Here is an 11,268-nt window from a genome sequence, read left to right as displayed (position 1 = left end):
GTATTTACTCAGTTTGGGAATTCTATTTATTCATAACATGTCAGTTTTCCTATATGCTAAGCTATAGTTGACAGCTTCTAGAATGACTCCCACGACCCATCTCCTCATGGGTCCCTCTCTGTCTAGGGTCTGGACACAGTGACTTGCTTTTAACCAATAAGGCAAAAGTGATGGGATGTCACTTCTGAGGGTAGGTTATAGAAGACTGTAACCTCCAACTTGTTCAGTCTCTGTGTGGCTTTTTCACTTTCTCACACTGATGAACTCAGGCTTACTGTCCTAAGGAGAGACACACATGACAAGCAACTGAGAGATGCTTCTAGCCAACAAGTTGCCTGTGAGAGACTGAATCCTGCCAACAACCACACAAGTCAGTTCAAGAGCAGAACTTTCCCAGTTGAGCCTTAAGATAATGGTAACCCCAACAAACATCTTGATTGCAGCTGTGTGAGGAACCCTGAGCCAGAGCTGGACCATGGTTGGGTTTCTGACCCACAAAGATGGAGAAATAATAAATGTTGTAGTTTCTCTCCACTAAGTTTTGGAGTAATTTTTTATGCAGCTACAGATAGCTAATACTAGCTAATTGTTAATTGATTACATATTCTACAGTGCATAGATATATCTTAAGTTCATGTGTGTTTTCTCCAAATAATAGACTTTTTTTTTAATTTAAAAAGGAAAATATTATTTAGGAATGACTTAATATTTTTTAAAGAGGAATATATTGTAAATCCAAAAATATGTTTGTGCTTCACTGTCACAGTTGTGGTGTATACAGTTAGCCTTGAAAAGACGGGTCTGTAATTTACTTCTATAATTCTGAGAAGTTTTAGTCTTGGTTGCCCCAGTCCAGGCTGACAAAGTTAGATTCTATGGTATATTTACAAGGGTGGCTGAAAAGGCCCTGTGCCCACTGGATTTAAAAATGGGGTGACTTTTTATTTTGTCCTGGGATCTTGAACCTAAGCATCTATGATTAACTTCTGTAATAATGTGAGAACTGCCAAATAAGCCTTTCCCTTGGAAACCTCTAATTGCTACCTACAACAAAAATCCAATTACAAACAAAAGGCTGCATAATTTGAGAATGTTCTAAAAAGCTTAAATGAGTCGCTCTTTATGATAATATCTGCTCGGTATACTGAATAATATTGTCTGGACCTCATGAGGGCTATAGAGCAAATATTGTGAGAAACCTAAGCATTGTGTCAAATGCTCACAGTGGGAAAATACCAACTATCAATTTAATTACAACTTTATTACTTACCGATCAATTTGATTCCTGCAGAGTGTATGTTCCTTCAGGGAATACAAAAAGTTATGTTCTAATTAAAGTATAATTATATATGAAGGACAGAATGGCAGGAATCATTTTACTTCTGCACTTCCTCACATCAGAATGGACGTGAAGATGCTCCACTCTCAAAATCTGATGCACACTTGATAATCTTACAGTACACGTGGTACTTCTATTGAAATATAGGCTTTTACGAAATGCTTTTATTTCATGTTAATAACAATTAAATCTCAAGAGATGCAAAGTGAAATAGGGTACGGTTTATACTGATTTCAAGACATTTACATTTTTCATTGGAATGCACACTTTTTAGGTTTATCACATTTTGTTTTGTTAAGTACAATCCCACAGTCAGTGCAATTCAGTCAGTGACATCCAGAGTTTACTATCAAGACACAGAGGTTTTGTTTCTACCTTTTTGTCTCCTTGTGTCCATACTATCTTTAGTTACTCTGAGCATCTTTCAGAGTTTTTGCATTCTCTTATGCCTGCCTACTATGTCCGCTTTCCTAACCAGTCCTAATATTTATTGATTTATTCTTATTTTTATCTTATGCAGTATGGTGTCTCTCTGGTTTACTCCATTTTTTGCTTCTATGTTTTCAGTTGGTGCTTGGTATCTAATGAATAAGTAGATTGAGAACCACACACAGAGAATTTTTGGAATCAAGAATGTGATAAGATGTCAATATTTACTCATGCAGCCAGTGTCCAAGGGAGCCCTAACTTCTGTGCATGTTTGCATTTTCATTGTTTAGATGTACGTATTGGATTTAAGCTTATCTTATTTTTTAAATGAAGTGAAAATTATCACCAAGTGCATGGATATTAAAGTGTCAGAAGACAGGTCACAATTATGTAAAAGAAAATGACTGTAAAATGGGCATGTTTTCCATAGGACATATGTCTGCCTAGGGAAGCATGAAAATACAAATGACCTCTGCCATGCTCTCAAATATCTTAGTGAGAATGAAGCATAAACAAAGACTTCTGCTATTTCACTAATTTCTCACCTCGATTGCCATGCCCAGAAACATTCTACATTGCCAGATACAAAGCCCAAATTCTTTTATTCCTGTTTCTCTCTTGTGTTCAGAAGTTTTAAGACATAGAATATAGCCTCTTGGAATATTTTCCAGGGGCTGGATTTGGGAAAAGAGCAGTTTTGCATAATTTTTAAAACGTCGGTGAGGCACAGACTCAACTGTTCAGAGGTTGATTGACTCCAGTGAGGACATAAACATGGGCATAAATAAGGAAGAGAAGTTGAATCCAAAGCAGAGAAAGAAAAGCCGTCATGGTACATTCCCTCCTCCCTCCTTCCTGTTTCTGGTCTGTTCCTCAGGGCAAGGCAGTGCAGAGATCATGCATACAACCAAGGCAGCAGGTGACCCTTTCTGACAAGGGACTTTCTGTTAGTAGAGGATAGACCTTGCACAATTTCGATTACAATTAAAGAGCATATTACCAGGTAAGATTTGTGGATTTCTTTCAAGAATAGAGAAAAAAATACTTAAGTCTAAGTTTTCTATAAGGAAACAAAAATCACGTTTCTTTCAGACTTTTAGACTATAAAAATACGGTACAAAAAAAATGGAAAAGTATTCAGAAATAAGAGAAGGAAAAAATGTATAACACAACACCTAAATTATGTAAGTTCCATTAATTATATCACCCAAAAATCTATTCTAGTTAGTACTCTGCTGGTCAACACATAATTATGCTAATAGAGAAATCAAGAATGGTGGGCATATACTATAGAAAACAAATGATAACAAGGAGTGACATTCAATAGATATTGTTTCATTTTTTAGGTTTATAATAGGAAACACTATAAAAATGGTCATATTAGACAAAGCTACTAGAAAAAAAAGCTCAAAAATGGAAAAAAAAGATCCATAACAATCACAATAGCTTCACATTCATAAACATGAACTAGAGTCACCAGGCATTTAAGAAAAGAGAAGGACTATAATGATTAAAAAAACCCAAAAAACAAAAACAAAGGAAAGCAAAACAAAACATTTGCTGGAGTAAATAAATCATCCAAGAAAAAAAGAAAAGAAAAGTTTAATTTGAACATCTTCAGAGAGATTTGAGCTCTCTGGTATTATTACTAAAAGAAGAAAAGGCTGCTATGAAAAGGGAGCAATAGGAAAATAGTAAAGTATTTTTGGAAATTAAACTATTGCCAGACTGAAAAGTTTAGTAAAAGGACTGAATGATTAAAAAAAAAAACAGTCAAAGATAGAGTCAATGATCTAGAAGATGTTGAGAAACTCTCCAAAGGTGTTGAAGAAAAAGGAACAATGAGAAAATATAAGAGAAAAACTTAGCATCATGGATACCCTCATCCAGGAATCCCAGTGCATCTAGTAAGATTTCTAGAAGGAGAAAACAAAAACAAACAAACAAAAAGAGAACAAAAAATAAAAAGTTAGAAAAACATCAAAGAATAGAATAGTAAGAACAATAACAATGTAAATACAATAATGTAAAATATTCACATGTTCACATTGAAGTGATCAATTGGTCATTGATAAAGATAACTCAATAAAAATAGAAAAGACACTTACCTGGACATTCCTCGTGCAATTTTATAACTTCAGTTGTAAAGAGATAATATCCTAAAAGCTGCCACAGGCAGGGAAAAAATTAGCAGACAAACAAATGACCACTTGGATTATGTAAGATTTCTAACCAGTAAAAATAGCTTTTAAAAAATAACATAATGGTTGTTCAAAGTTGAGGGAGAAAATTATTTTCACTTGAGAGTTCTATGACAGACTATTCACAAAGCCAATGTCAAAGCAAAGACATTTTCTGATAAGTGATGAGTAACATACATATACATATATATATCTAACATCCATAAGATGTTATGGAAAAACCCAAAAGAACTCTTTGGTCAGCCTAATATATATATCTCACATGTACACACACACACACACACACACAATGGGATACTACTCAGCCATAAAAAAGAATAAAATTTTGCCATTTGCAACAACATGGATGGATCTGGAGGGTATTATGCTTAGTGAAATAAGTCAGACAGAGAAAGACATATACTGTATGTTATCACCTATATGTGGAATCAAAAAATAAATGAATGAATGTAACAAAGCCGAAACAGACTCACAGTTATAGAGAACAAACCAGTGGTTACCAGTGGAGAGATGGGAGTGGGGGGGGGGGCAAGATATGTGTAGGAGATTAAGAGGTACAAACTATTATGTTTAAAATAAATAAGCTACATGGATATATTGTATAGCACAGGGATGATAACCAATATTTTATAGTAACTTCAAATGGAGTGTAATCTATAAAAATTTTGAATCACTGTGTTGAATACCTGAAACTAATATAGTATTATAAATCAACTATGCCCCAATTAAAAAAATATTTGAAATTCTTCTGTATGGGAGATTTGTCCATCCTTCTCCATTTATGTATCCTTCCATCATGTATTTATATTAGGATGGATTTGTGGATATTTATTTTATACTTGGTGACTTAATCCAACATCACCTTATTTTAGCTCAAATTATTCCAGCTTTGGCTATTGGGAGCTCTTTCTGTTGATTCTGGCATCTCTTTGACATACAACATTTTGCTCATTTTTGAGCACTTCCTTACTTTTAGGCCCTACAAGATGCTCCAGGCTCATCTTTTATATTTTCTGCCCAGGCCCAGAATCCTCTATTTCTCCAAGGAGCTCTATTTTTTTTTAAATTGAGAACGTTATCTGCAACCAAGATATGGGTGCTAGGATGTGTTCATTGCTACTAGGGTTTTGGTGCTTTTAGATCCTCTCAGCTGACAGAGTGAGGAAACATAGTGTGTGTACTAACCAGTCCATATAAATACATCTATGAATATTTTAATTTGTGTCCTTATGTATCTATATTAGGCTAAACATGAGTTCATTCTGATATCTGCAACTCTAATCCATTAACAATAGAACATCATTCTAGCCTCCTCTTAATTAACTGTAACCCCCAACTCCAAACAGTGGGAAACCTGGCTCCCATTGTCTGCCATCCATTTACTTAATTGTTCAATTCTAGTACACATACAGTGGTATCAGAATTGTTAACCTGTACCTCCATGGGAAACAACTTTATCAACAAAAGTACAGTGTTATGTACAGTTTCTTTTGCCATTAGTCTTACAGACTCCATTTATTTCCAAAGTTACTTAAGTCAACACTTTTTCCCCCATCTCCTTCAGTGAGGTTTCTTCATATATTTGTGATGCATTTAGATTGTTTTGTCATATTCTGCATTCCATTCCAGAATCAGATTACAGTAAGTCCCCTACATATGAGCAAGTGCTCTTCCGAGAACCTGTTCATAAGTCCAATTTGTTCGTAAGTCCAACAAAGTTAGCCTAGGTACCCAACTAACAGAATTGGCTATACATATAATACTGTACTGTACTAAGTTTATAATACTTTTCACACAAATAATACATAAAAAACAAACAAAAAATAAAGAAAACATTTTTAATCTTACAGTACAGTACCTTGAAAAATACGGTAGCTCACACCAGACATGTGAACTAACTTACATGACTGGACATGTGAACTCACATTCGCATCTTTGAAAGTTCACAACTTGAAGGTTCTTAGGGAACTTATTGTTAATAAAACTTTAAATTCATAAATCCACACACAAGAAAAACTAAAAATAAGAATAATATTGCTATACAAAAATTAAGTGGTGTTAGGGAAGAAGGGAAAGGAGGAAGTAGTAAGTTAAATTTATCGTTTGTTAGTTTTTATTATTTCTTTTATGTTTTATTGTTTAATAGCTTATTATTAATTGTATATATTTGAAGCAGGAAAATGCAAACAGAATTTTGATAAACCTTATTACCTACCACCCAGATTAAAAAATTGTTAACATCTAGATATACTTTCTAAAAAAAATTCTTATTATGGAAAATATTAAACATGTGAAAAAGAAGAACCTCCATGTACCCATCACCCAGCTTCAATAATCATAAACTCATAGCCAATGTAACCTCATCTGTATCCTCACTAATTTCCTCTACCTTGGATTATTTTGAAACAAATTCCAGATACCATGTTATTTTAGCTGTAAGTATTTCAGAACATACCTCTAAAAGATGAGGTCTATTAAAAAAACAGCTACAATTAATCTGATCAGACCTAAAAGTGGGCAATCATTCATTAGCACAATTAAAATCTATTTAACATTCAGATTTTCTATTCTCTCATAAATGTCATCAGTATCTACATTTTTCTCAGTGTGTGTGAGTCAGGTCCAAATAAAGTGCACTCATTGTTCTTGCTGGTATGTCCCTTAAAAGTCTTTCTCTTTTTCTCCTTTCAATTTGTTGAACAGATCTGGTCATTTGTTCAGTGGTTTCCCACACTCTGGACTCTGCTGATTGTCTTCTGGTACTGTTAAATTTAACATGTCCCTTATAGATTGTAGCTGGATTTAAACACTTGATCAGATTCAGCTTTTCATTTTTGGCAGACTAAGAGTTGATTCTTCCAACAGGAAACACATACTCTGATTGCCCTCCATTTATGATGTTGGCTGACCTGATGCTCAAAGTCTAAATCCATTAATTCTTAAGGGTCACAAAATGGCACCTTTCCACAAAATGACACCATTCCTTCATCACTCATTAGCTAGAATACATATGTAACATGAAACTCTTCCTCATCTACTCTTTAGCTAGCTAGTGATAGAATCTACAAGGAAATGAAGAATAAATGGCTCTTTCCCATTATTTGCTAGTTTTCAAAATAATGACTTGATCCATTTATATGCCAACTGTCTTATCCTTCATAATAGAGAGTTTTTAAGTACTTTCCAAAGTTGTTTAATCAAGAAGTAATGAAATATGTACATTTTAGTTTACTGAGTTATATTGGTCCTCACCATAAAATGGAAAACACAAAATGTTGGCAATGGTTGCCTCTGAATAGAGAGGCTGTGGATGGTGGGAAAGAGACTGTTACTTTTCACATTCTGGGTGTTTTCCTATAGTGTAATCTTAAAAAAAGAACAAAAAAAACTTTATACATTAACACACACTGTAAATCAACTATACTTCAATAAAATAAATTTAAAAAAATAAAGAAATGCAGATAGTAAGACTCAAAAAATCTTTATGCATATTTTACTTTAATAATAAAAAATTTATCAGGAATAAATTTTAGTTATGTGGGAAAATACTTATATTTTAGCATTTAAGTGACAGAAGTAAAGATACATACATAAATTCACCTACCAGTATTCAGTACGCAGTGAATCCGGCTTAATGGAGAAAAAAGGCAGCTAGAAGGTAATGGTAAGAATAAGAATGGCTGACAGTTTTAGGCCCTTTAGGCCAAGGGCATAGGATTGAATTCTTGTCTTATAACATCAATTTGGCTTAGTATCATTAAAAGTTTCTCAGGATTTTAATCATTTCCCCAACATAACCTGGTCTGGCTCAACTTCTAGCCTCTATATTCTTGCTACTCATGCAAAGTGTGGGCCAACAGACCTGCAGTGTCAGCATCACTTGGGAGCCTGTTAGAAATCCAACTGAGAATCAAGAAAGAAAATTGGATACCAGTTAAACCAACAAAACAGCAACATAAATAATCCAAGAGCAGAAAAGCCTGAAAAATGATGACACACACCTCTAGTGATCACCAGAACACCTCACAGACAAACCAAAGCTGGAGCACAGGAAGGTGTGGTCTGCAACCTGAAAACCCTACACAATCTTTGGATTTGTTCAGTACAAACTGACCACCATGGGGCTCAGTGAAATCAGGCGGCTTCCAACAGGCTGGCCTCCTGGAGCCGTTGTGTGTGTGTGTGTGTGTGTGTGTGTGTGTGAGTGTGTGTGTTTGTAAGAAAAAAACAGGGCCAAGTTTAAAAGTCTTTCTAAATTTTAGCCAGGAAATTTTTACAAATTTTCCTTTAACTCATGGAGGAAACTCACAAAGTTAAATATAAGATGGCATCATTATTGTGAGTCAACATTCTAATTTTTAGTGTGTGGGTGACCTAGATCTTTCTCTCCCCTATGTATTAGTTTCATATTGCTGCTGTAACAAATTTAATTTAAAACAGCACAAATTTATTCCTGTACTGTTCTGGAGGTCAGAAGTTTAAAATCAGTTTCACTGGGCTAAATTTGGCTGGACTGGTTCTTTCGGGAGGCTCTGAGGGGAAAACCCATTTCCTTGCCTTTTCTAGCTTCTAGAGGCCACCTGAATTCCTTGATTGAGAACACTTCCTCTCATCACTACAACCTTTTGTTTCTGTTGCCACATTTCTTATTAATTACTCTAATGTCCTGCTTCCCTTTTATTTTGTTATTACATTGGGACCACCTAGATAATCCAGAATAATCTCGTCATCTCAAGATCCTAAATTAATCATATCTGCAAAGTCCCTTCTGCCATAGAAGGTAACATTCACATGTTCCAAAAATTAGAATGTGGAAATCTTTTGAAGGGGGAGCATTATTTAGCCTATTGCACTTTTATATGGGAAAGATCTGAGGAGCAGAATGAATCTCTCTGGAGCATAGGTCCTTGGCATTTGATCAACCTGGATCTTTCTTTACCTGTACCATTGGCTGTTCCTGCTAGCTTCTTTCTCAAGAAGACCAGGAGATTGGAAGGAGTACATTCACTGTAAGATTCTTTTAAAGCAAGATTTTAAAATGTGCCTGGCATTTGCTTTAGTCAGGTATGATGACACACAGACACAGCAATGACTGTCATGAAGGAAGTTTTTATACACACAGATCCCCAGAAGTTGGAGGCACATCACATAGGTCACAAGGGTAAGAACGAGGGTCAATCAGGAGGCAGAGAGGAAAACAGGGACAAGAGCCTTTATTGTGTTTTTTTTTTTTTTTTTTTCAGGAAAAGCAAAGCAAGGCAGAATAAGCAGGTTTAGGATTGGCTAGTTTGAATAATTTCAACAGGCTCTGGTACATAAGGGTTGTCTCTAGTTGTCTGGTATCTGGCCCTATGATTGGAGTGATTAGAGTGTGGGGGTAGTGGCCCCTCTATCAATCTCTCACAGGACTCTTACACTTTCTATCTCTGAACTTCTAATGTATGTGAGGTCTCTGACCCTCTCATGTATGTGGGGTTCCCAACATACAAATTAAAATTTGATTTTCTCCTATTAGTCTGTCTTATGCCATTTTAATTATTTGACCAGCAAAAAACAACAAAAGAAGGAAAGAGGAAAGGGAAAATTTCCCCTTCCTGACTGTTCTATTGAGTGCCTGTTTTCAAAAGCCCACCGTAGTGCATTTTGAGAAGTGAAGAGTGTGCCTTGGTTACTATCAGTAATGTCTATAATTCTGAAGGAAATAAGGAATGTGCTGTCAAGGCCATGTATTGTGGCCTTAGTATATGCATAGACATGTGGGATTTTAATTTATATTTTGGGTATCTGTGAGGCAAATGATTCCCATAGTTCTTTACCCTGAAGGGGTCAACTCTTAGGTAACGGTCCAACAGTTTATAATAAATGTGAAGATGGGGCCATTTGTTGGTCAGGGCATCTATGCTAAGATAACTGACTGCCTAAAATTTGGTGAATTGTATTGACCCTTGGGTCTCATCCTTTACCAGGACATCCTGCCTAAGAGATTAAAAGCAGCAACATTCCACTCAGCTCCATCATTTTTATAATAGGGGCAGTGCCATTCGTATAGTCTACAAACTCCTATTGTTGTTCACTCAGTTAATCCTAAGGGGTCTGGGAAGGGGTTGACCTCCTGCAGCACCATGGTATCTGGCAAAGGACTGAAGACAGGGGAGGCAATGTTTTCTTGAAGACAGCATTTGGCATCAGAATTGAGGGAAGTGGATATGAGGATACATGACCTCTGAGACTGTATTCCTATTTGCTGGTTGTTTTCTGCCTCCAACACCAAGAAGTTTGGACGGCCAGAAGAAAGAGGAGGTCATTTCTCTGCCAAGGCAGAGAGCTTGTGACAACTTGTACCCTCTTTTTTCTCTTTCCCAGTGAAAAATATTTCCACTGTTCATGTGCTCATGTCATCTTGTTCTCAATGCGAAGAAAGGTCAATACTATGAAGGCCCATGGAGAGGAAGCTCTAACCATCCCATTTGTAGTTTTGAGGTCTGGACACATGCAACCGCGGTCCTCTTCTTTCCTTTCTGTGGACACATTGAGTTTCTCTCTCCCAATCCCTTTGCAGGAAGAGATTTTTGATACATCAACTTTTAGATTCTTACTGAAAGCAGAATTTTAACAAGTTGAAGTCTTACTCATTTGGGAAGTGTGGTAGGCAGAATAATGGTCCCTGAAGACATCCATGTCCTAATCTCTGGAACCTATAAATATGCTACCTTCCATGGTAAAAGGGACTTTGCAGATGTGATTACGTTAAGGGCCTTGAGATTGGGAGGTGATCCTGGATTACATGAGTGGGTCCTAAATATGATGACAAGGAACCTTCAGAGAAGAGAATGTTTACTTCCTGGATCTGGTCAGCAGAAGATGTGACTATGGAAAAAAAGCCAGAGAGGTGCACTGTTGCTGGCTTTGAAGACAAAGGAAGGGGTCATAAACCAAGGCACAGGGACAGCCTCTGGCAGTGGGAAATGGCAAAGAAATGGATTTTCCCTTAGGGCCTCCAGAAGGTACACAGGCCTCTTGACACTTTGATTTTTTTCCCTGTTGGAGCTCTAATCTATAAAAACGTAAGAGGAGAACTTCACGATGGCTGAGGAGTAAGATGTGGAGATCACCTTCTTCCCCACCAGTACATCAAAAATAAAACTACACATGGAACAACTCCTACAGAATACCTACTGAATGCTGGCAGAAGACCTCAGACTTCCCAAAAGGCAAGAAACTCTCCACGTACCTGGGTAGGGCAAAAGAAAAAAGAAAAAACAGAAACAAAGAATAGGGACAGGACCTGAACCTCTGGGA

Source organism: Balaenoptera ricei, chromosome 6 (genome assembly GCF_028023285.1).
Source record: "Balaenoptera ricei isolate mBalRic1 chromosome 6, mBalRic1.hap2, whole genome shotgun sequence".
In the NCBI taxonomy this organism is placed as follows: Eukaryota; Metazoa; Chordata; class Mammalia; order Artiodactyla; family Balaenopteridae; genus Balaenoptera; species Balaenoptera ricei.
Note: the sequence above shows the minus strand (reverse complement) of the source record.